Source organism: Canis aureus, chromosome 17 (genome assembly GCF_053574225.1).
Source record: "Canis aureus isolate CA01 chromosome 17, VMU_Caureus_v.1.0, whole genome shotgun sequence".
In the NCBI taxonomy this organism is placed as follows: domain Eukaryota; kingdom Metazoa; phylum Chordata; class Mammalia; order Carnivora; family Canidae; genus Canis; species Canis aureus.
The window spans coordinates 11,707,796-11,732,255 of NC_135627.1; the positions used below are offsets into that span (position 1 = coordinate 11,707,796).

The 24,460-nt window shown below is 41.5% G+C and overlaps 1 protein-coding gene and 1 pseudogene across 6 annotated transcripts in view; one reads left to right on the forward strand and one right to left on the reverse strand.

Moving 5' to 3' along the window:
- Nucleotides 1–24,460, reverse strand: part of CLYBL (citramalyl-CoA lyase) — a 301,132-nt gene that overhangs the window by 194,448 nt on the left and 82,224 nt on the right. The window lies entirely within an intron of this gene.
- LOC144287768 (transcription initiation factor TFIID subunit 13 pseudogene) lies at nucleotides 13,002–14,493 on the forward strand (annotated as a pseudogene).

Sequence of the window (24,460 nt, forward strand, 5' to 3'; positions counted from 1 at the left end):
TACAATGCAAGGGTAACTAGGTACCTGGGAACTAGAAATAGGTGAAAACCTAAGGAGGAATCTGAAATATATGTTTGAAGTTATTAAAGTGATCCCAGAAGGAATAGTAACTATTAAAAAAAAAAGGGACAGTACTGAAAATAAAAATTTGAAAGAGAATCAAATAGCATTTGATTTCCTTTAAGGAAAAAATAGAGTCATGAAATTAATAAGCACAACAGTAGTTTTTGCTTCTCTTATCAGATAGTAAGCTATAGGATGGATAAAAGGAAATCATACAGAATATGGCACAGACAGGTAGGTGACAGAAATCATGAAGATAGATAAAAATTGAATACTATTAAAAAACAGGAGTGGCTTAAAAATGCAAAAAGAAAAAAAGAGAAGTCATGAAGATAGGAAACAAAAAGGGCAAAATGAGTATATCTAAGAGAGAATAGAATGAGGATTCATGACTTCTATTTTTCAGAACTGAAATGTTTAAGTTTTCAGAATGAAGAAGCAGTCATGACCTAAACACAAATCAACACTAAAACATATGGCAGTGAACCTATAGAATACCTAAATAAGAAAACCACAACAAAACAAAAACAAAAATCCAGAAAAGACTAAATACTCATGAAGAAAAAACATGTTTTGTTGTACAATATACTGTTCCCCAGTAGCAAAAAACCCCAAATAATGGAAAAATATTTTTGAAGTATTAAAGGAGAATAACTTTTTGTCTTGAATTCAACTAAGCTATCATTCAAGATAGGGGTAAAATAAATACATTTTTCAGACAAACATAGAGTAAAAGAAGTTACAACTCTCATACTTTCTCTGAGCAAACAAAGTAACCAGAAATATATTTCATAATACACGAGGCCGAGTCTAGAAGAAGGGAGTGGGATCCAAGAAACAATGATGAGCCAAGAGGTTGCAAATAGGTAACTAAATCTAAAAGAGCCTTTTAGAACAGCAGCAGCAATAATAATGTCATCTCACTTGAAACAAAGGACTAAGAAAACAAAATAAAACAAGAAAATAAGTAGTAGGCTCTGATAATGTATTAGAGGACATGAAAGACTAGGGGTATATATCAAAGCTAAAATATTTTAGAACAAAAAAAATATTTTAGAACACTTTGTTCAGAAGGAGAATAGAGATTTATCAGTTAACTTTAGATTTTGTTAAATCAAATATACATATTAAAATTATAAAAGTAATCGCCAAAAGAAAAAACTAGAATATGTAATTTGTAAATCAACATAAACAAAATCGAAGGAATAAAGCTAAGTAAATCCAATTAAAAGCAGAAAATGAAGGAAAATAAAGCAAAGACAATGGTACATTAAAAAAGTGAAAAAAAAAAAAAAGAAAGCTGCTGGCTGGCTCAGTTGGTGAAGCATACTGCTCTTGATCCCAGGGTTGGGATCTCCTCAACTTGGGTGTAGAGATTATTTAAAGATAAAATCTTTTTTTTCAAAAAAGGCAGCAAAAATAAATTTCTGTAAGTAAACACAACAAATGTAAACACATTAAATATCCCTGTTAAAAGAAAATAAACGCTAAGAAAAACAAAAATTAATCAATTAAATACTGTTTAAAAGAGATACATTAAAACATAAGGCTGAAAGTTAAAAAATTTATATATGATGATAAGGATGGTCAGGGGACACTGCCCTGTTCCGGTCATGATATGCCTGGCATAGATTAGGTTCTTTCTTGATAGTCATTGCTGAATTAATGACTGAATTTTTTTAAAATTTTATTTATTTATTCATGAGAGACAGTGAGAGAGGCAGAGACAAAAGCAAAGGGAGAAGCAGGCTCCCTGCAGGGAGATCCCCCAGATCCCCTGAGCCAAAGGCAAGACTCTCAACTGCTTAAGCCACCCAGGCATCCCTGAATGACTGAATTAATTAATGTTAATATCAAACAAGATAGAAATTAAGGCAAAAAAACATCCTTAGGGATAAAAAATATATCATTAGATAATGACAAAAAGATTACTTTATTAGAAAGACATAGTATTCCTTAAACTATAGACATCTGAAATAGATGCAAATTACCAGAAGTACAGAAGTAATAACAAATTCAAGGGCAGAAACTGATAGGTCTAAAAGACAAAAATTTGGGTGCACCTGGGTAGCTCAGTCAGCTAAGCATCCAACTCTTAATTTTGGCTCAGGTTGTCTCAGGGACATGAGATGGAGCCCCATGTAGGGCTCTGTGCTGGGTGTGGAGCCTGCTTAAGATTCACTCTCTCCCTCCTTCTCTCTCTCTCCCCCTTTGCCCCTCCCCAACCATGAGTACTCACTCTCTCTCTCTGAAGAAAAAAAAAATTTCAAATAAATAATATTAGAAATGAAAAAAAAAAAAAAAACCAAAAACAGGGGCATCTGGGTGGTTCAGTCAGTTAAGCATCTGCTTTGGCTCAGGTCATGATCCCAGCGTCCTGTGACAGAGCCCCTCCACCCCCCCCCCCAGGCTCCCGGCTCGGCCTAGCCAGGAGTCAGCTTCTCACTCTGTCCCTCCACGGTTCATGCTCTTTCTCTCTCTCTCTCAAATAACATTTTTAAAAAATGAAAAAAAAGGGATCCCTGGGTGGCGCAGCGGTTTGGCGCCTGCCTTTGGCCCGGGGCGTGATCCTGGAGACCCGGGATCGAATCCCACATCGGGCTCCCGGTGCATGGAGCCTGCTTCTCCCTCTGCCTGTGTCTCTGCCTCTCTGTCTCTCTCTGTGTGACTATCATGAATAAATAAATAAAATCTTTAAAAAAAAAAATGAAAAAAAAAAAAAAAAACCCACAAAACCCTAAACCTACAGGTAGGTACAAAAGAGACTAAGAGATTGCTAGAAACAACCTTGTGGCAATAAGTCTGAAAACCGACAATGTGAACAATTTCCTAGATAAATATAAGCAACTAAAAGGGACTCAATAAGAACCGGGAAACCTGAAGAAATCATGCTATTAAACATACTGAATTAATAGTCAAGATATACACATACACAAGTTGTACAGATAATTACTAGCAAATTTTAAGAAGCCTTCAAGAAACAGAATATTCGTATTTTATACAAACTTTCACAGAAAAGAATGAGGGAAAGGTGCTCAACAATTCTTCACAATATATTTGAAGAGAGTATAAAACCAAAGAAGGTGAATACAAGAAAATTACCAGTCTCACTTAAGGCATAAATGCAAAATTCCTGAATTTTAGCAAACCAAATAAAAAAATGAAAAAAAAAATGGTTTCATACCAGTAATAACATTAGAAAGTATATTAGTATATAGTTCACTAACAAATTACTTAAGTCTTCTGAACATCTCAAAAGATGTAGGAAAATCATTTATCAAATTCAATAATGTAAAGAATTTTGTGCATCAAAAGATATAAACAGCAAAAAGGCAACTGACAGAATGGGAGAAAATATTTGCAAATTCTATATCTGATAAGGGATTAATATCCAGAATATATACAGAACTCCTAAAACTCAACAACAAAAATCAAGATAATTTTTTTAAAAAACTAACAAATGTTCATACAGTTGGCTGGATACTAAATCAAAAGCTGAAACATGCCAGATCAACATGCATTTAATTCCATTTCCTTTCAAAAACCCAACTGAAGGGGAGGAGTATGAATCCCCAGTACCAGATGCAATGGAAGAAACCCCTTTTAAGAAATGTCAACTGGGCAGCCTGGGTGGCTCAGCGGTTTAGGGCCACCTTCAGGCCAGGGTGTGGTCCTGGAGACCGGGGATCAAGTCCCACGTCGGGCTCCTTGCATGGAGCCTGCTTCTCCCCCTGCCTGTGTCTCTGCCTCTCTCTCTCTCTGTCTCTCATGAATAAATAAATAAAATCTTAAAAAAAAAAAAAAAAAGAAATGTCAACAAATTTGGGAAATAGTGAGTCGACAGGTGAAAAACTAGCTACTGAACTGCCTGACATACCGGGGCCAAACAGGTGTGGCAGGCCAAAGAAATGCAGCGACTTTCTAGAATACAGCTCTGGAAATGCTGAGGAATTGAGTTTCCTGCAACCCATGATTGGAGGGTTGTGGGCATGAACAAAAGAATTGTTTATAAATCTGTATAAAGAACACTAAGACCCTGCCCCTACTAATTTTCCCATGCTAATAAAGGAAAGGGAGTAACTCTCTAGAGAAACTGAACCAGCTTCCAACTTGTGGATACAAAACACGAGGAGTTAATCATGGGAGTAAGAACTGGGCCCAAGTGAAAGTCAGCTATGAAATGGTGAGGATTCCCCTTGGATCCATCCCCTCCTTGGCTTCCAGAATGCTAGCAGTCAGGTTATTCCTGTAAGCCAGAGGTTAGAGGAGAAACAGAGGCCCTCTAGACACTAATATTTGTCAGTCCCCTGGTGAAGGTGGCAGGTCCCCATCTGATAACCCTCCATGAAGCAAAGCCCATTAGTTAGCATGCAAAAAGAACTCCCTATCAATTTTTAAGTTCCTTACTCTTTTTTAAAAATATTTATTTATTTGAGAGAGAGAAAGAAAGAAAGAAAGAAAGAAAGAAAGAAAGAGAAAGAAAGAAAGAAAGAAAGAAAGAAAGAAAGAAAGAAAGAAAGAAAGAAAGAAGAAAGAAAGAAGAAAGAAAGAAAGAGTAAGCATGAGAAGGGGAAGAGCAGAGAGAGGAGAAGCAGGCTCCCCACTGAGTAGGGAGCCTGAATAGAGGCCCTGAACCCTTGACCCTGGGATCATGATCTGAGCTAAAGGCAGATGCTTAACTGACTGAGCCACCCAGGTGTCCTTAAGCTCTTCATTCTTAAATATGGGCTGATAGCCACAGATCACCAGACATTTGAGGTAAATTGCTAAAATGAAAGATAAAGGGACGCCTGGGTGGCTCATTGGTTGAGCATCTGGCTTGGGCTCAGGGAGTGATCCCAGAGTCCCGGGATCGAGTCCCACACTGAGCTCCCTGCATGGAGCCTGCTTCTCCCTCTGCCTGTGTCTCTGCTTCTCTCTCTGTTGTCTTTCATGAATAAATAAATAAAATCTTTAAAAAAATAAACAAAATGAAAGATAAAGACTGAAAACAAACTAGCAGGCAGAGCACTCAAGAGAAGTGAGAAACTCTGAGTATATTATTTCATATAAATTTAAATTTACATTTAAAAAAATCAAGCAGCATTCCCACATACCAGCAGCAATCAAGCACAGATTCTATAGAAAAGACACAAGTCTTGCCTTTGTGGCATTCAAATTTTAGTTGGATTGACAGACATGCAGTCACACCACAATATGGTTAGTGCTAAAATGGAGCCATTATTTAGACTCAAATTTAGGCAGTATACTTTCTAGAAACCTCCTGAAGCCAGACTGGTATATACAGGCTTTAGAAGAGCTGTACTAACATCCAGATTGAAATAAAATTCTGAGACCATCATAAAGGAAAAGAATGTCGTCATCAAGGGAAATGACCCAGGAGAGCAATATTAGGATTTTAGGTCCAATGGAGGATGAAAAATCCTTTTAGGAAAACAAGAAGGAATGTTCAGACATAAAGATGAAGATCTAGGGAGATTAGCATCTTCAATACAGGGGAGAGGGAGGAGAGAATTTAGAGATGCAGGGCATGATCTACAGTACCAAGAACTAGAGAGAGTCAACTAGTATGAGGATTAAACTAGTATGAGTCAACTAGTATGAGGCCTTGGATCTGGCAATTCTAAAGGCAGGGGATCTTCAGGGGACAGGTGCAGAGTTAAAGGGAATAAAATAGGTTCTAATGGACTGAGAATTCAATGTCACTTAGTGGGATGTAGGAAAGGTGGATGCAGACAACTCCTCAAAGAAGTTAGGGATCAAGAGAGGTTAGGACACATGTCAACGGCTTAAAGATGTAGACATAAAGGTAAGTTAATGTTTTACTTCATTTTTGACAGCAATGTGTATAGAATCTCTTTGTAGGCTGTGGAGAAGAAGAATTCCACAAAGGGGAAGGAAGTAAAAAAACCAGGAGAGAGAAGGGCTCAATTGGTGTGCTAACATTCCCCAAGAAGCAGGAAGAAACGAGAAGGTAGCAACCCTGAAGAGGAAGAACAGCCTCTCATTTGAGAAAGTTAGGGAGGCAGGAAGAAGATTCCCTTCCAAGTGCAGCAGTTGGAGACTGAGAAAGTGTGATGTTTGAGTCATGGCCTGCACTTCTGGAAACCCAACAAGTACTTTTCTGCCTTAAAGAATAGGATATTTAGTGGTGCCTGAGTGGCTCAGTTGGCTACACATCTGACTTCAGCTCAGGTCATAGTCTTGGGGTACTAGGCTCAAGCCCTGCACTGGGCTCCCAGGTCAATGGGAAGTCTGCTTGTCTCTCTCTCTTTCCCTGTCCCCCTGCTCATGTGAGCATGCTCTCGCTCGCTCTTGCTCCCTCCCTCCCTCCCAAATAAATAAGTAAAATCTTAAATGTGTGTAAAAGGACAGTGCACAAAGGGCCAAGAAAAGGAGTGGGAAAACTGAAAGTGTCTGGAAAAGTAACATCCCTGGAAAAATAACCCCCCTTTACCTCTCTCCCTTACCTATATTAAAAATTCATATATTGGATGCCTAGGTAGCTCAGTCAGTTGAGCATTTGCCTTCAGCTTAGGTCATGATCCCAGGGTTCTAGGATTGAGCCCCACATTGGGCTCCATGCTTGGCACGGGGAGTCCGCTTCTCCCTCTCCCTCTGCTTGTGCTTTCTCCCTTTCTCCTTCTCTTTCAAGTAAATAAATAAAATCTTTAAAACAAACAAGCAGACAAACAAAACTCACAAATTCCCTCGTGCCCTCCATTGACTTCATAACTCTCAATGACAAAGACCACTGACAAAAATGCTGTGCAGTATAAATAATAACAGCTTTATTATTCCTCCAGCTCCACTGGGGCAGAGAAAAGTAGCAGACGGTCCCTGGGAAGAACAAATGTTAATGCTGCCCAGTCCAGAATGCACCCGGCCACATTGCTCTGGGCCTCTGGGGGGGAAAGAGAAACACTGTCCAATCTCCAATTTCTTTAAAAACAAACAACAAAGAAAAACCCAAGCCACCAATTTAAAGGTAGATAAGGGTGAGGTCTGCTACTCAAGTGCAGTCAGAGGACGCTCTACCAGACCTTTATATTGCTTCATTCCAGACAGCTGTTCATCTACATTTCCTTCCCCCACCCTTTGTGAAGGTATTTATTTTTACTTATTTAGGTTTTTTGAGGTATGGCTTCTACAGGATGCATGAACCTTAACCATGCACTTGATGTACATTATATATGTATATTCATTCTCAAGATCAAGATATAGAACATTTCCAGCACCTGGAAGATACCTTCACGCACTCCCCAGTCAGAGCACCCTAATAAGGAGAGCCACCATCCTGACTCATACCACCACAGATTGACACAGCATGGTTTTGGATTTCAAATAAACAGAATTATATAGTATGTATATAGTATGACTTCCCTTACTCAATATTATTAAATTGTGAACTTCTAAATATAAAGTCTTTTATCTATTTATTTATTTTTAAATATTTTTTAAAAGATACCCTGGCACCACGATCTGAGCCAAAGGCAGATGCTCAACCACTGAGCCACCCAGGTGCCCCTAATATAAAGTCTTTTAAATGTTTAAGTTTGATGACATTTTGTTATAGTTAATAAATATTACAGTGACCATATATTATGTGCATCACAGGGGTGTAGTGAAAAATTACTGGTTGGAAAAGACAGAGATGAAAGAGGGTCTCCAGGAGTATTAAAAAACAAGGAAGGGAAACCTGGGTGGCTCAGTGGTTGAGTGTCTGCCTTTGGCTCAGGGCATGATCCTGGAGAGTCCTGGGGTCGGTCCGAATCAGGCTCCCCACAGAGAGCCTGCTTCTCCCTCTGCCTAGGTCTCTGCCTCTCTCTGTGTGTCTCTCATGAATAAATAAGTAAAATCTTTAAAAAAAAAAAAAAAAGGAGCTCTGGGATACCTTGCTGGTTCAATGGGTGGAGAATGCAACTCTTTTTTCTTTTCTTTTCTTTTTTTTTTTTAAAGAATTACTTATTAGAGAGAGAGAGAGATAAAGAGGGAGTACACGTATGCATGTGAGCACTGGGAGGGACAGAAGAAAAGAGAGAGAGACAGAACCCTTAAGTATGGATGAGAACCCTTGAGTATGGATGGAGCCTGACATGGGGCTTGATCCCAGAACCCTGAGATCACGACCTGAGCTGAAATCAAGAGTCTGACATTTAACCAACCAACCACCTTGAGCCACCCAAGTGCCCTAAGAATGTGACTCTTGATATCGGGGTTGTAAGTTTGAGCCCAATGCTGAGTGTTAAGATTAATTAAAAACAAAAACAGAGGAAAGGAAAGGAGAAAGGAGAGGAGAAAGGAGAGGGGAGAGGAGAGGGGAGAGGAGAGGGGAGGAGAGGGGAGGAGAGGGGGAGGAGAGGAGAGGAGAGGAGAGGAGAGGAGAGGAGAGGAGAGGAGAGGAGAGGAAAGGAGAGGAAAGGAGAGGAAAGGAGAGGAAAGGAAAGGAAAGCTCTAGACCAGCAGGCCATGACCCCCACAGGCCTAAATCCATGTCTGCCAGTGAGAGTGTCTCTGCCCTGTGACAGCAACAACGAGACCAAGGTCTGGTAAAGGCAGGGAGAAAGCTAATTTTATTTGTTAATTCAACAAATATTTATCTCGCACATGCAATGTGTCAAACACTCAGCTGGGTATTAGGGAGTCATTAGAGAAGAAGACAGACAACTTTCTGTCCTGTTGGGGTTTATAGTGTAGTGGTGGCAGGAGTGGGGTAAGGTCATAAATAAACAAGATAATACTGCAGTGTTAAATGCTAAGCAGAAAGTGACCAGTGTGAGAAAGAGGGATGGGGATGGTGGCTTGTGTGAAAGGCACACTGGAAAGGGGCAGAGCGATGCTTTGAGGAAGGACAGCTGAGCTGAGACTTGAATGATAGAGGAACACCGAGGACCTGAAAGGTTGCAGGAGGACAGGACAGGCAATGGGTAGCAAGTACAAAGGCTCTCAGGCTAGAATGAGCTCAGTATTTAGGAGATACACTACAGAGGAGATCTGTGGGTAGCTGGGGGGTAGTGAGAGGGAACACCAGAGGAGGCACCCAGAGGTGTTGGCAGGAAGGGCCTGAGCAGCGCAAAGGTTTGTATTTAATTTCAAGGGCAGTGGGCACTATTAGAGGGTTTTAAGCCAAGGGAATATCATCTATCTTATATTTTTAAAGGATCACTGTGGCCACTGTGTAGATAAAGGATCCCAGTGGCCTGAGAACAGGGATGGATGGATGGATGCTGAAGACTGATACAGAGAAGGTGGACAAGGTAGATGGGGGAATCCAGAGCCAGGTACCTGACATCCAGGTGAAGTAGAGTAGCCAGTGATCTGGAGACTTCAGCAAACCACAGATTCAGCTGGGGGGGGGGGCTCAGGGGCTCGTCAAAACACAGACTCTTAAAAAACAAACAAACAAGCAAACAAACAACAGACTCTTGGGCCCTGCTCCCAGAATCTCTGATTCAGGCATACTGGGATGGACTCAAGAATTCACATTTATAACAAGTGACTAGACCACACTGCTGCTGCTGTCTGGGGACTACACAATGAGAATGAGGGCAATTGGACCCTGGAGCCTGGAGCTCTGGCACTCAGGAGAGACTCGAGGCTGGCCGGGTATTCACCACCTGTTTAAGTACACCACATACTTAAACCTGGGGCAACGGCTGGGATCTCACAGGGATTGAGAACAGAGAAGGGATGGGGTCTAAGGGCAGGGCCCTGAGGTTGCTACTGTTTAGAGGTCAGGAAGAGGAGGAAGACTGAGGAGAGAGCGCCAGTGAGGTAGGAGGAAAATCAGACTGCTGCCCAGGAAGTGGTGGTAGGCAGAATGGTTACCCAAAGATTTCCATGCTCTAATTCCTAGAATCTGTGAATGTTACTTTGCATGGCATAAGTGACTTTGAAGGTGCTATTATGGTCACAGACCTGAATTATCTGGGTGGGTCGAACCTAATCACATGGCCCCTAAACAGTGAAGAACATTCTATGGCAAGAGTCAGAAACAGAGGCAGCAGAAAAGGGGGCAAGTGGATTCCAGACCTGAGACATACTCAGCACACTGTTGCTGACTCTGAAATGTGGGGATCTCATGTGCAGGGATTGGAGAATGGCCTCTAAGAGCTGAGGTGGCAAGGACATGGGGACCTCGGGCCTAGAACTGCAAGGATCTGGATTTACTAGCAAACTTAATGAGCTCTGAAGTAGATTCTTCCCTAGAGCCCCCAGTAAGGCCGATGCCTTGATTTTAGACTAGTGACCCTGGTGTCAGACTTCTAACCTACAGAACTGAGAGATAATAAATAGGTGTTGCTCTAAACAGCTAGTTTTGTAGTCATCTGTTATCACAATGATAGGAAACTAATACAGAAGCCAAGAGAAAAAAACAGTTGAGAGTTTATAGTTTGCAGCAACTATTCTGAAAAGTTTTTCTGTGAGGAGTCGTAATGGGGCCACCTGTAGCAGGATTGAGATATGGGACAAAAAGAGGGTATTTGTTCTAAAGTGGGAAATTATAGGACACAGATGAGGAAATGATCTGATAGTCAAGGCAATACTGGTGCCAATGGACAGAATACTCAAAGGAGTCAAGTCCTTGAGTAGGCAGGAGTGGAAGGACCCAGGGAACAAGCAGAAAGGGGCAGATCCAGGGCCATTCTCCCTCTGTATCACATGGCAGCAAGTACATCAGATTTTGTGGATTTGGTGATGGGAAACTGAAGGACACAACCTCGTTTTCTCAGGAACTGGGCAGTTTGACCTCAAAGTCCTGTCTGTGTCTAAATTTCTCAGGAACAGGGGAGTCTGGCTGGCTCAGTTGGTAAAGCAAGCAACTCTTGATCTCAGGGTCCTGAGTTCAAGCCCCACCTTGGGCACAGAGTTTACTTAAAGAAATAGTAAGAACCTCAGAAACAAAAAGGTGGAAGGTGGTAGTAACCCATTGCTGCCAGGCCTGGGTTTCTGGGTCTTGACCTCAAGAGCTTGCTTTAGGTACATGTCCCACCACTTCCTCCCTTCTAACCATGAGCCCCACTGCTAATCTTCTCTACCTGTGTGTCCCGCTCCCTTCCCTTCCCCATGTGTCCCACCACATTACTCCACCACGAACTCACATGTTAAGTGCCCCAGCAGGTGCCCCACATGTCCTTGCCACATGTCCCACCATGCTCTGGCCTCCCCATTACCTGCCCTATCATGTTCCACACATCCCCACCTTTGCTGCATCTCACATGGCCAGACCCTTCCATCGCCCCATCACATTGGATGCATCCTATCACGCGCCCCAACCCTAGTCCTCACTGCCTACATATACTGCTGGGAGTGACTTCCCCATGGGTCCCATCATGCCCCTACCACATGCCCAATCATGCTCCACGTGTCCTCCTCACAAGCCCTGTCACACTCTGCCTGTCCCCTTCACGTGCCTCGTCACACTATGAGCACCCCCATCATGTGCTCCATCATCTGCCACAGCACCCCCCCTCCACGTGTCCCCTCCCCTCATGCCTGTATTTCCTTTTTATCAAAAGAAGTCATATGTAAAAGCCTACCAAAACACTCCCACCTCTTGTCAGGACTTCGGGAGAGAGGTAGCAATCTCTAGGAGTTAATTTATAAGGGGGTTATGATCTTATAAGGAAAGAAACATCAAGCTGAGAAGGGGAGAAGAAATGTGGTTAAATGAGAAGACAAATTTTTCAACTACAGCTTTTTAGGAAGAGACAGAGGAATGAAAGGACATGGAAATTTTCTTAAACACCTGTTCTTGCTTGGAGTATTTTTTGTGCTATTTCTTGCTAGGAATCTATTTTCATGCTATGTAAGAAAGAAAAGGAAAGAAATACAAGCTGAAAAAAGAGCACGTTATTTCCCATTGGCCAGGAAATACAGGCAGATTCTCAGGTCAACGAGAAACACAGAAGGCTGAGGATGATAACGTCAACCATATTCATCTTCTAGGGCTGCCCTAACAAAGTACCAAAAACTGAGTGGCTGAAACAACAAAATGTATTATCTTGCGGTTCTGGAAGCCAGAAGTCTGAAATTTTTTTTAAAAAAAGATTTTATTTATTCATGAAAGACAGAGAGAGAGAGAGAGAGAGAGAGAGGCAGAGACATAGCCAGAGGGAGAAGCAGGCTCCATGTAAGGAGCCTGATGTGGGACTCGATCCCAGGACTCCAGGATCACACCCTGAGTCCAACACAGATGCTTAACCACTGAGCCACCCAGGAGTCCCCAGAAGTCTGAAATTAAGGCAGAGATCACCAAGGTGCTAACTACTATCCTTTACTCCCTATATAAAAAGACAGGGTTCTAGGGGTGGGGCTGGTTCAGTAGGGAGAGCACATGACTCTTGATCTCAGGGTCCTTGAGTTCAAATCCCGGCAGTAGGCAGAGTTTAAAAAAAAAAAAAAAAAGGAGACGGTTCTACCCACCCATTCAGATATCAATAAATAAATGCCCAAGTGAATGAATGAAGTACATGAATGGGAAATACACAAACTTGGTGGTGATTGAGAACTTCTACACAGTAGAGCTGTGGTCCAAAGCACCCAGCAGAGTTCTAGTAGCATCCTTAAATCCAGGGTGAATGCTAAATGCCACCTAGTACAGAGCATGCAGGTTTCAGAGTCAGAATGAATGTGTTTGGTGGCAGGAAACATATGGATTAATGATTTAATGTGTGTGCCCAATTCTAATTAAACAATTCTGAAATGATTTTCAAATGTAGGTAAAGGCAGCTCTGGTGGCTCAGCGGTTTAGCCCCGCCTTCAGCCCAGGGCATGATCCTGGAGACCCGGGATCAAGTCCCACATTGGGCTCCCTGCATGGAGCCTGCTTCTCCCTCTGCCTGAGTCTCTGTCTCTCTCTCTGTGGGTCTCTCATGAATAAATAAAAAAAATCTTTAAAAAAAATGTAAGTGAAGAGGAACTAGTGAAGCAGCTGCAAGCGAGGCTGCGGCGCTCCTAGGCTGGCCGGCGGCATGGCCGAGGAGGAGGAAGACCCTGCTTTTGAGGAAGAAAATGAAGAAATTGGAGGAGGTGCAGAAGGAGGACAGGGTAAAAGGAAGAGACTTTTTTCTAAAGAATTGTGATGTATGATGTATGGGTTTGGGGATGACCAGAATCCTTATACTGAGTCAGTGGATATTCTTGAAGACCTTGTCATAGAGTTCATCACTGAAATGACTCACAAGGCAATGTCAATTGGAAGACAAGGTCGGGTACAAGTTGAAGATATCGTCTTCTTGATTCGAAAGGACCCAAGGAAGTTTGCTAGGGTTAAAGACTTGCTTACTATGAATGAAGAATTGAAACGAGCTAGAAAAGCTTTTGATGAAGCAAATTATGGGTCTTGACACTTTCTGTATTTTCTGAAGCTTCATTATTTTCTGGGGAAACCGTGTATAATAATTGTATATTTTCCACAGTAAGGTCCCAGTATCTATCCATCTATATCCAAGATGGAGAAACAAAGTTTTCAGCTTTTATTTTCAGATCTTCAATTTTAGAGTGAAATTTGAGCCTTGAATTGCCTGCCCTTATATGACTATACTTGAATTACTTGTTGGGTTTTAATGACCACATGTAAGTTGAAATACCTTGCAAACCATGCAGTTCCTTCTGACTTTGACCGTCTAAATGATGAAGTAGTATTTATGTGTTGAATGTATTTGTGCCATTGTAGGCTATACAATAGCTGTTTAATATATGAAATCTAAAGGGCACCTTTGATTATGATTGCTAAGATGTTTCATGTATTCTAAAGTTTTTAGACTACAGAAGTCTAAGAAATTATTAAGAGAGTGAACTGGTTTGCATTTTTTTTAAAGGAGAAGATAATACAAGAAAATAATAGTGTTTTGGAGGAATGTTTATCGGTCTTAAGATATTTGTTTTTTAATATTCTTTAGATTACAAGAATGATTTTTTTGTTTGTTTTTTTTAAATGAAAAGTTTCATGTGAATTCTTTCGTATTGGAAGGCTTTGATTTAAAACCTTTTGGACTTAATAATGAACTAGTTGTCAAGTTTTAAGAGAACTCATTTTCCTAGGTCAGATTAAAACTTCTGAAAATAAATACTTTCAGTAGTAGAAATGGTGTTGCTTAAAAAGCTGATGGCAGGATAAGCATTTGAGATAGTGTTTTATTAACATGTTTGTCAGTAATTGTTCATTGTGGAAATGTGTACTTGACAAATTATATATGGCTATGGAAACCACTTTTGTAGTTCAGGATATACCATTTTTGTGTGTGTTAAGCTTATTAAATTATTGCATTTAGATTAAAATAAGAAACTGCAATTAAGGGGATTACTGAATATTTCTCTGTGAAATAATGTTTTGTGTGCTGCTTATAAACATAAATCAGTATGTAGGAGAATTTCACTTTCTTAACCTGTTGATACAAGGAATAAAATGAAAAATTAGGTTTATAATTGAAAAAAAAAATGTAAGTGAAAAAGATGAGATTTTAGTAGCCAGCCTGGAAAAAAACACAATTTGGTCATCTATACAAATTACCAGGCTTTATCAACTCCCTAATACAAGGTCAACAGTTATTATAGCAGCAACATGTTTAACAGTACAGAAAGAATGCTTTTTATTTTTTAATTTTTTAATTTTTTAAATTTATTCATGAGAGACACAGAGAGAGACAGAGAGGCAGAGACACAGGCAGAGGGAGAAGCAGGCTCCATGCAGGGAGCCCGATGTGGGACTTGATCCCAGGTCTCCAGGATCAGGCCCTGGGCTGAAAGCAGCGCTAAACCGCTGAGCCACCTGGGCTGCCCCAAGAGAATGCTTTTTAGTAACTAGTTTAAACTTGTATTTTTTAGTTTTTAAAAAGATTTTATTTATTTAAGAGAGAGAGAGAGCAAGAGAGAGCATAAGCAAGGGGAGGGGCAAAGGGAGAGGGAGATGCCTGATGAGTGGGGAGCCTGATGCAGGGCTCAATTCCAGGACCCTGAAATCATGACCTGAGCCAAAGGCAGCTGCTTAACTGACTGAGCCATCCAGATACCCCACTACTGTTTAAACTTTTAAATATCTTATTATAAAACATATCACCATAAATCATTCAAAAATCAAGGCCAAATCTCTCTCTAAAAAAATTGTCATGCTTGCATTTTTTTTTTTTAAGTTTTAACATATTTATTTGAGAGACAGAGAGAAAGATTATGTATGCAGAGGGAAAGGAACCAGCAGACACCCTACTGAGCAAAGAGCCCCAGTTAGGGCTCAATCTCAGGATCCTGAGATCACAACTTGAGCCAGAATCAAAAGTCAGACACTCAACCAACTGAGCCACCTAAGGTGCCAAATGCTTGTACTTTAAGGTACTCAAATTCAACTACATGCACTTGGAAGAAAAAAGGCCTAAAGAGAAATAGAAACACTTTAAACAGTATGCTTGGCTCTACCTTCCACTTAACTCACTAAGAAGAAAGATGTAAATTAGTCTGTGAAAGTCCCCCAGATCTTCTGAGCTTCTCATCCTGTTTAGGGAGCTAATGTGAAGCCTGTGTTTAAAACCAAATTAAAAAAAAATAATAATAATAAATAAACAAACAAACAAACAAAACTCACCAAATTTCAGGGCAGCCCGGGTGGCTCAGCAGTTTAGCGCTGCCTTCAGCCCAGGGCCTGATCCTGGAGACCAGGGATCGAGTCCCATGTCGGGCTCCCTGCATGGAGCCTGCTTCTCCCTCTGCCTGTGTCTCTGCCTCTCTTTCCCTGTGTCTCTCATGAATAAATAAATAAAATCTTTAAAAAATAAATAAATAAAAATTAAAAAAAAAACAAATTTCAGGGGCTGGTCGAGCCCAGTGGGGTCAGCCGTGGTCAGTCGTGGAGAGTGCCAGGAGCTCTTGCCACCCCGGAGCTGCCCCACCTCCGGCGTCCCGGGGGGCCAGCCTTTGGATGGGGAGTCTTCAGTAGTAACGGTCACTTCAGCCGTCCTGGTGTGGCCGCCAGTCAGCACAGTATTCTGAAATTTTTTGGTCGTTGCAATGATCTTGATAGGGAGATGAGAAAATGCTTGAAGAATGTGTACATGGAAATGAGGACCAAGAACAGGAAGCATGGCAATTCAATGTGAAAAAGACTTTTTAATCCTGCAGAGGAATCTGAAAAATAAATTATAAGCATACCTTGGAAAAAAATTTTTTTCAGGGACACCTGGGTGACTCAGCAGTTGAGCAGCTGCCTTTATAAAGCTCAGGGGGTGATTCCTGAGTCCCAGGATCGAGTTCCACATTAGGCTTCCAGTGGGGAGTCTGCTTCTCCCTCTATGTCTCCACCTCTCTGTGTGTCTCTCATGAATAAATAAATAAAATCTTTAAAAATGTAAAAATAAATTAAACCAAATTTCAGGGACACCTGAGTGGCTCAGTCAGTTGAGTTTCTGCCTTTGGCTCAGGTCATGATCTCCAGGTCCTGGGATCAAGCCCTTGCATTGGGCTTCTGCTCAACAGGAAGTCCTCTCCCTTTCCTTCTGCCCCTCCCTCTTCCCACTGCACATTCTCTCTCTCAAATAAATAAATAAAATCTTAAAAAGAAATTCAGGGGTGCCCAGGTGACTCAGTGGGTTGACTATCAGACTCCTGATTTCAGCTCAGGTCCTGATCTCAGGGTTGTGGGATCAAGCCCCTGTGCTGGGCTCCATGCTCAGCAAGGCATCTATCTGCTTGTCCCTCTCCCTCTGCTCCTCAACCCACTGTCTCTCTTTAAAAGATTTTATTTATTTATTCATGAGAGACAGAGAGAGAGAGAGAGAGAGAGGCAGAGACACAGGCAGAGGGAGAAGCAGCATCCATGCCGGGAGCCCGACATGAGACTCCATCCCGGGTCCCCAAAATCAGGCCCGGGGCTGAAGGCGCCGCTAAAGCACTGAGCAACCCGGGCTGCCCGAAATTTTCATTTCAACCAAATTACCTGAAGTGGCTTTTCAGCAGAAAGTGTCCTTTTCTTTTTGAAAAGATACTATACTCACAAGGTTCCAGAAAGGTACCAAAGAGTTCAATAGTGAAAGGTATTCTGTTCAGCCACTCTTCCTCTGTCCCCAGTTCACCTCCAAGAAGCCAACCAATGTTATCAGCAACTTAAATAACCTACAAAGTGTTTACATATAAATTCAGAAGCTCTTGAGGCATCTCCAGTTGTCCAAAGTAAATAAGATGGAGCCACAGGGGCTATTTTCCAGGGAGCATCTTAAAATCTTTTCCCCTCACTCCTACTTTATTTTTTTTTAAAGATTTTATTTATTTATTCATGAGAGAGACAGAGAGAGGCAGAGACACAGACAGAGGAGAAGCAGGCTCCATGCAGGGAGCCTGATGTAGGACTCTATCCCGGGACTCTAGGATCACACCCTAGGCCAAAGGCAGGCACCAAACCGCTGAGCCACCCAGGGATCCCCTCCTCACTCCTTCTTTAAAGCAGGAAAACAAGATTCCCAGAATACTGTTTTATCTTGAATTTCCAGGGAATTCTGCATGAGGTTTTTTTAATGGTGAGCCAATTTTTTAAAAGCCCCAAAATAAGTAAATTAAGGTTAAAAAAAAAAGAAGAAGAAGAAGAAGAAGATTAAAGTGATAGATGTGGTAAAAACAGTGTCTAATATATAGATTACCAATAAACAATTGTTGGGGGTGGCGCCTAAGTGGCTTATTGGTTGAGCAATTTTGGCTGGGGTCAGGATCTCGAAGTTATGGGATCAAGCACCCCTCTGGAGGGATTGGGCTCCCTACTCAGCAAGGAGTCTGCTTGAGATTTTCTCTTCCCTCTGCCCCTCCCCCCACTTGTGTGTGCTCCAAAAATAAATAAATAAATAAATAAATAAATAAATAAATAAATAAATATATTTTTTTAAAAACCCACAATTGTTGGATGAATGTGAAGGTGCCTCTAAGATATGACATACCTGGGTTCCAATGCTGGCTGCCATTTACCAGAAGTATGACTGAGTCTTGCTTTTAGTCCTTTGTGAAAATGGTGATAAACACATATCCTCGCATAGCTGCAGTTATGTTGTTGGAATTAAATGACACAATATATGTGATGTAGTTAGGGCTCCTGATAGGCATTAATTGCTCTGTAAATGGCAGCTATCATGTCTGCAGCCATGAACTGTTAACTATTCGCAACCTTCTATATACTGTTGGTCATGGAGATCATTGGAGATTTGGTCCCCCTAAGGGCACCCAAGGCTGTCACTGAATCATCTCTAAGCTTGCACCATGCTGGAGTGAAGTGACAATCGACATGGGCTTTACATCCTACATCATCCTCTGCAACATCACTGAAACAATGTCAACTTCCTCTCTACTGAGAGGGAAAAAGTCACACTCCCAAACTGACATAGACAAAGGAATCCTGACAATCAGGGAGGAGGAAAAATTCAACTTTTCCATAATGAGTAGCAAATCATTTGTTTCAAAGTTTTTTCATGCTGTGCTCAGACAGACAAGAGCATCTACTGACAGTGTCCCACAAGTACCTTAACAGTGAAAAGAAAAAGCATTAAAATCTTGATTCATGGGATCCCTGGGTGGCGCAGCGGTTTGGCGCCTGCCTTTGGCCCGGGGCGCGATCCTGGAGACCCGGGATCGAGTCCCACATCGGGCTCCGGGTGCATGGAGCCTGCTTCTCCTCTGCCTGTGTCTCTGCCTCTCTCTCTCTCTCTCTCTCTCTCATGAATAAATAAAAATCTTTAAAAAAAAATCTTGATTCATAAATCTTTAAAAAAAAAGGGGGGGGGAGCCTGGGTGGCTCAGTGGTTGAGCATCTGCCTTTGGCTCAGGGCCTGATCCCAGATTCCCAGGATCAAGTCCCACATAGGGCTCCTTGCATGGAGCCTGCTTCTCTTCCCTCTACCTATACCTCTGCCTCTGCCTCTCTTTCTGCGTCTCTCATGAATAAATAAAATCTTTTAAAAAAAAAATCTTGTTTCATGAGGCATTATGTTTATCACTGTAACAAATACACATTTAGATTCACTGAAAGCCTTTGGTCTAAAGGGCAGCCCATTCCATCCACAAAACGCAAAAAGCCATGACCAGCAACATCGTCAAGCATTATGCTGTGAAAAGAAACAGGCTTCTGCACCACTCAGCTGCTGTGCAAAAGTTGTCTGCTCTCATACTTTGTAGCACAAGGCTGTCACAGCATTGAACCAGGAAGGAGTCACAACAACACCAGGCTTTACAACTCCAACATAACCTCAGAACCACCCTCACTCTCTTCCATCAGGAGTCCCATGCTCAACAAGTAGCCAGTTCGCACCTTCCTTGAGATAGTTTTACACTGTGTTGCTTTTCCTCCTGAGAAGGAGAAGAGGAAGAACGGGAATGCTGAACAACATTTTCTCTTCTGCATCACAATTTAAAATAGGAAAATGTAATCACGAGGTTTTTGTGGGTTGTTTTTTTCTTTTATAATGGCAACATTTAAAATCTCTTCCAAAAAAATAAAATAAAAATAAAAATAAATATCTTCCATATCAATGACAAAGAGAAAAAAAATCTGACTCCCCAAAACGATTCTTTCCTAGAACATCAGGGTTAGTTTCTGAGTGGCACGTTTTAAAAACATTTAATCCCGTGATCTGAATATATGTCAACACCTTCTGGCGGTGTGCTATAAAATGTGAACCTTGTCAACAGCAACAGAAAAAGGTGACACACTTGGGACACAGAGCTTTTATGCTGACACACAGTAATAATATAATTTTAAAATTTATCATCTGTTTAGCTGCAAGCAACAACAATTAATCTTTTTGACAATTCATACAATGCTTTAAGTAACACCTGGGAAGAAAAACAAGGCATTCTCAGTTTTACTTTCATCGTCTTCCAGGGCTTCATAGCTACAAATGCATAGAAAAACATACACAATAATTTTTTTTAATTTTGTGATTAGAATTAAAATGTTAACAAAGTACATTTCCCTTGTCACCTCATGCTCCTCCTTTCCTCAGTTAATAAAATTACTTAACACAAGAACTGTAATTGAGAGCAAGTCCCAGAGGAAGTGTGGGCCTCTAAGGGTTCATTTCTGTCACGTCAAATGACATTTTATTCCCAAATCATTTAACCTACGACTTTGCATGACTACTTACAGCTTCACTGGAATTCTGGTGGGGGCCCATAAATGACACTAATCCCTCCACTGGAAACTCCATCAAGGCTGTCATCCTGAGCCCATCTGATAATAACAATTTTAAAAAATATAGCCAGGCAAATTGCCTTCAAAATGCTCAGAAGCATGTGACTGTATATGTGTTGTATGGACTGACTGGGGCTTTGGGTGCCCTGCGAGGCTTTAGGAGATTTAGTGTTAGATGGCGTTAACCATCTTAATTAATCCTTAATTAATCTATTTCCTACCAGACATTAAATCAAATGCATGATACCAAATACACTTCCTGACCCACTGCCCTGCTGACCTCAAGATTTAAAAGCCTGTGGGGAAAAGGAAAGGCAACATCAGCACAAAAGAGGATCCAAGTGAGAGGAAATCACAAACTTACAAGGAAACAAAATATGAAAGTTGTTGCAAACAACCCCACTGTCCACATCCACTTCACAGCCTCCTAAAGCCTTCCAAGACTCTGACTGTACCTACTGCACAGAGAAGGAAACCAGAGTGCTGGCAACTACAACTCCAAGGTTCTGCAAAGCAACATCCAAATTCTAGGTGCTTTCTGTTGTCACACACCTTAAACATCAATTAAGACTCAAAAAGAAGAAAGTAGCTCAAAGAGCTTACCCAAATGGGATAAAGTGTTAGAGGGCAAATGGTCCAAGGTTTGGGAAAAGTACTGGCAGCAGAAATACATAGAAAAATATGAGCTCTGCTATAAAACATAGAGAAGACAGAGTCAGAAGACATAGGTCACAGAATACAGGAATGGACATTTATGAAAAAAACAGAAGTTTGAGTATATGTGGCTCTTTGTCTATAGGTATTTCTTTGTCTTTTTTTTCATCTTTTTCTTTTTCCTTCTTTGCCAGGATTAGGCCTCATAGGAAGTGATTAAATTAAGTTTTACCACGTGCCATGTGCCTTGTATCTTAGGGCCTGATTAGTAGATTTTCATTCCAATATTTTTTCCTAGTGAATGATCTCTATTACACGGTTTTGGTCTCAGACTTCTATGTGCCCCATGATTTTGTCCAGATGTTTATTAGAAACAACTGCAAAATCTTTTCCAAAAAAGACTGCAGAGAAGAGCATGCTATTCTACAGATTATGTCAGACTTTTTCTAACAGACACATTGACTTAGGGACCATTAACTCTCAATTTTTCAGTGTCTCAGCAAAAACTTCATGAAGGTTTCCTTTATCCTTTGTTAATTATTAGTGAACTGATCCCTCACAAGGAAGGGACCCCTATGACATGTCCCTTCGTGTCCCAAGCTCAAAATGAACTGCCTGTGTAGCATCTGAAACTGCAGAAGGAACTTTTTTTTTTTTAAAGATTTTATTTATTTATTCATGAGAGACACACAGAGAGAGAGAGAGAGGCAGAGACACAGGCAGAGGGAGAAGCAGGCTCCTTGTAGGGAGCCCGACGTGGGACTCGATCCCAGGTCTCCAGGATCACGCCCTGGGCTGAAGGCAGCACTAAACCTCTGAGCCACCAGGGCTGCCCGCAGAAGGAACTTCTAAACATGGTACTTTATTTTGAAAATTATAACTCTAGGATGAATTCTAGATCTGTGAGGGGACTTGTGGAATACCCAGTGTGGGGACCAGGACCTTAGAGAATTTCCTGACATCTGTGCTCCTGATCTCCTGACTTCCTGTCCAGTTTCCTCAGTGCCTCTATAAAGCTTGACCATCTTCCTAGCCCTGAAAAGTGTAAACATTATTTTCCCACTGAGGAGTTCTTTCCCCTAGCTACCAAAGGGGGGAAAAATCGCCCATACTTAATTGATTGATATATAAATTTCCTTTTTAATTATACTGAGTATTAATATTTAAGTCTCAGGCCTGAAACAGAACTCTCCAACTAGTGGAAAAGGCACTGAGGCCTACAGCACATATGCAAGAGAACAACTCTTAAAACGTGTTTAATTACAGGGAGCCCCTCACAGCATGGAACTAGAGCACAGGGATCTCAGAAAGCAATTTTCCGTTTAGACTGTGCTCCTCAGCTAATTAAAAAACCAAACGGGCCAGCAATCTGGACAAGGAGACAATGAACACCCCACACGTTACAACACAGGTAAAGGTATGTGTGAGCCTAAATGGAAATGAAAGCTGCGGGAACCCAAATGTGAAAAGCAGCCATTTATAGCAGTGGCCCTGACGGATGGGTAAGTGCCTGGCTGGCGAATGACACGCTGCCCTCTCACTCCGTGGCTGAAACATGGAAACACTCTGGCCATCTGTTGTGTCTGCAGAGATCTTCAACTCAGAGCAAAAGAAAAATGCCTGCTTTGGTTGCAGCTGTAATGCACATGCTTAGAGCTGATGTGCATTCTTGACGCTGCCAGCATTTCAGGTTTGAACCCTCAATGACTGATCTTTTCTCCCCAACTGTTCTATCAGATTTCCTAGGTTTCTACAGGAAACTGTTTATTTAGGGGGTACAAGACATACAAGGGATGGAGAATGTGGAGTGGTGGCTGACTTTAAAATGGGTTCAGGGGATCCCTAGGTAGCTCAGCAGTTTGGCACCTGCCTTCGGCCCAGGGCATGACCCAGGATCGAGTCCCATGTCAGGCTCCCTGCATGGAGCCTGCTTCTCCCTCTGACTGTGTCTCTGCCTCTCTCTCTCTCTCTCTCTCTCTCTCTCTCTCTGTGTCTCTCATGAATAAATAAAATCTTTAAAAAATAAATAAATAAAATGGGTTCAGTTCTACTGTGACTATTGAAATGCCTCATGGATGAAGGAGGTTCCAGTGATTTGGTGCAGTTTTCACCAACCATAAATCCTGCTTAGCTTCCTTCCATTTATAGTTTATTGCATTAACATTTCTTTTGTGCTGGCTGCTGCTGGGAAGCTATTGTAAATTTGGGCAATTACGACTTTTGTTCCATCTGCCCCTCCCCTCCTTGGTACTGTAACATCAAAGGTGGCCAATTCTGTAGCGGCTGCTCTGTCTCTCAAATCCAACCTGAAATAGATGTTATTAGAAATCATGGGCTCTGAGCGAAAGGTAGCAGAATAAATCATAAAGATGCTGCTCCAGCCTTCTGAGAAAGTCTTAAAATAAGCTTTCTTAAACCTCCTGTACAATGCTCCCAAGTCAAAGCCTAGATAGGCATTTTAGGGCCTCCTTGTCCAAATCCCCTGAAAGTAGGTATGTGAACCATGTCAAGCAGGGGACGTGCCCCCAAATGCTGGGGTTTCCACCAGCCCTGCCTCTGCCTGGGTCTTAGTGGTGCTTAAAATAATCTCTCTTTAGGTATCTGCATAAACCAGAGTGGGTCCTAACTGCTGCTGTGGGGATGACGCAGCCTGGAGAAATCCCAAGATCTGGGAAAAGGCCCTGCTGCAGATAAGGAAGGTCAGCAACCAGCTGAAAAGCTCAATGGACAATACGGAGCTGCTTCTATTCCTGACAAGCTGTCACTTGTTACAGGGAAGAGAGAGACAAAGAGGGAGAATGTCATCAGGGGTGTTGGGGATTTCACAGGCAATAGGACATTGCATTGGTCGGCTCCATTCTCAACAGCTTTCTGAGAACATACTACATGCTACACACCGTGGTGGGTGTCACACTAGAGAGAGGAGGGGTTCAAAGATGAAAAAGGACAACCCCTGTCTCAGGAAACTTAAAACCTAGTGCAAGAGACAAGCCTTGTGATAACTAAGTTGCTTCATAATTAGTTTTATAATATTAGGGACAGAATGCTATGTATCCCAGTCCTTTGAAATGTTAAACACAGAAGTACCCTATAACCCAGCAATTTCACTCTTAGGTATGCCCCCCAAAAGAAAACATACATCAACAATGTACACTAGTGTTCATAGCATTGTTAATAGCCAAAATACAGAGACAACTCAAATGTCCATGATGGATGAATGGATAGATAAAATGTAGTATATTCCTACAATAGGACATAATTTGGTCCTAAAAAGGAATGAAATAGTGATCCATGCTACAAGGATGAACTTTGAAAACATTACTCTAAATGAAAGAATCTAGACACAAAAGGGCACAATTATACAATTACATTTATACAAAATGTCCAGAACAGACAAATCTATAGATTCACAAAGTAGATTGAGGTTGCCAGGGGGAGGGAAGAGGGGCATGTGGGGAATGGCTGCTAATGGGTATGGGGTTTCTTTCTGGAGTGAGGAAAGTGTTCTGGAATTAGTAGAGATCATCACACAACTTTATGAATAGACTTTAGTAAGGTGAATATTGAGGCATCTGGGTGGCTCAG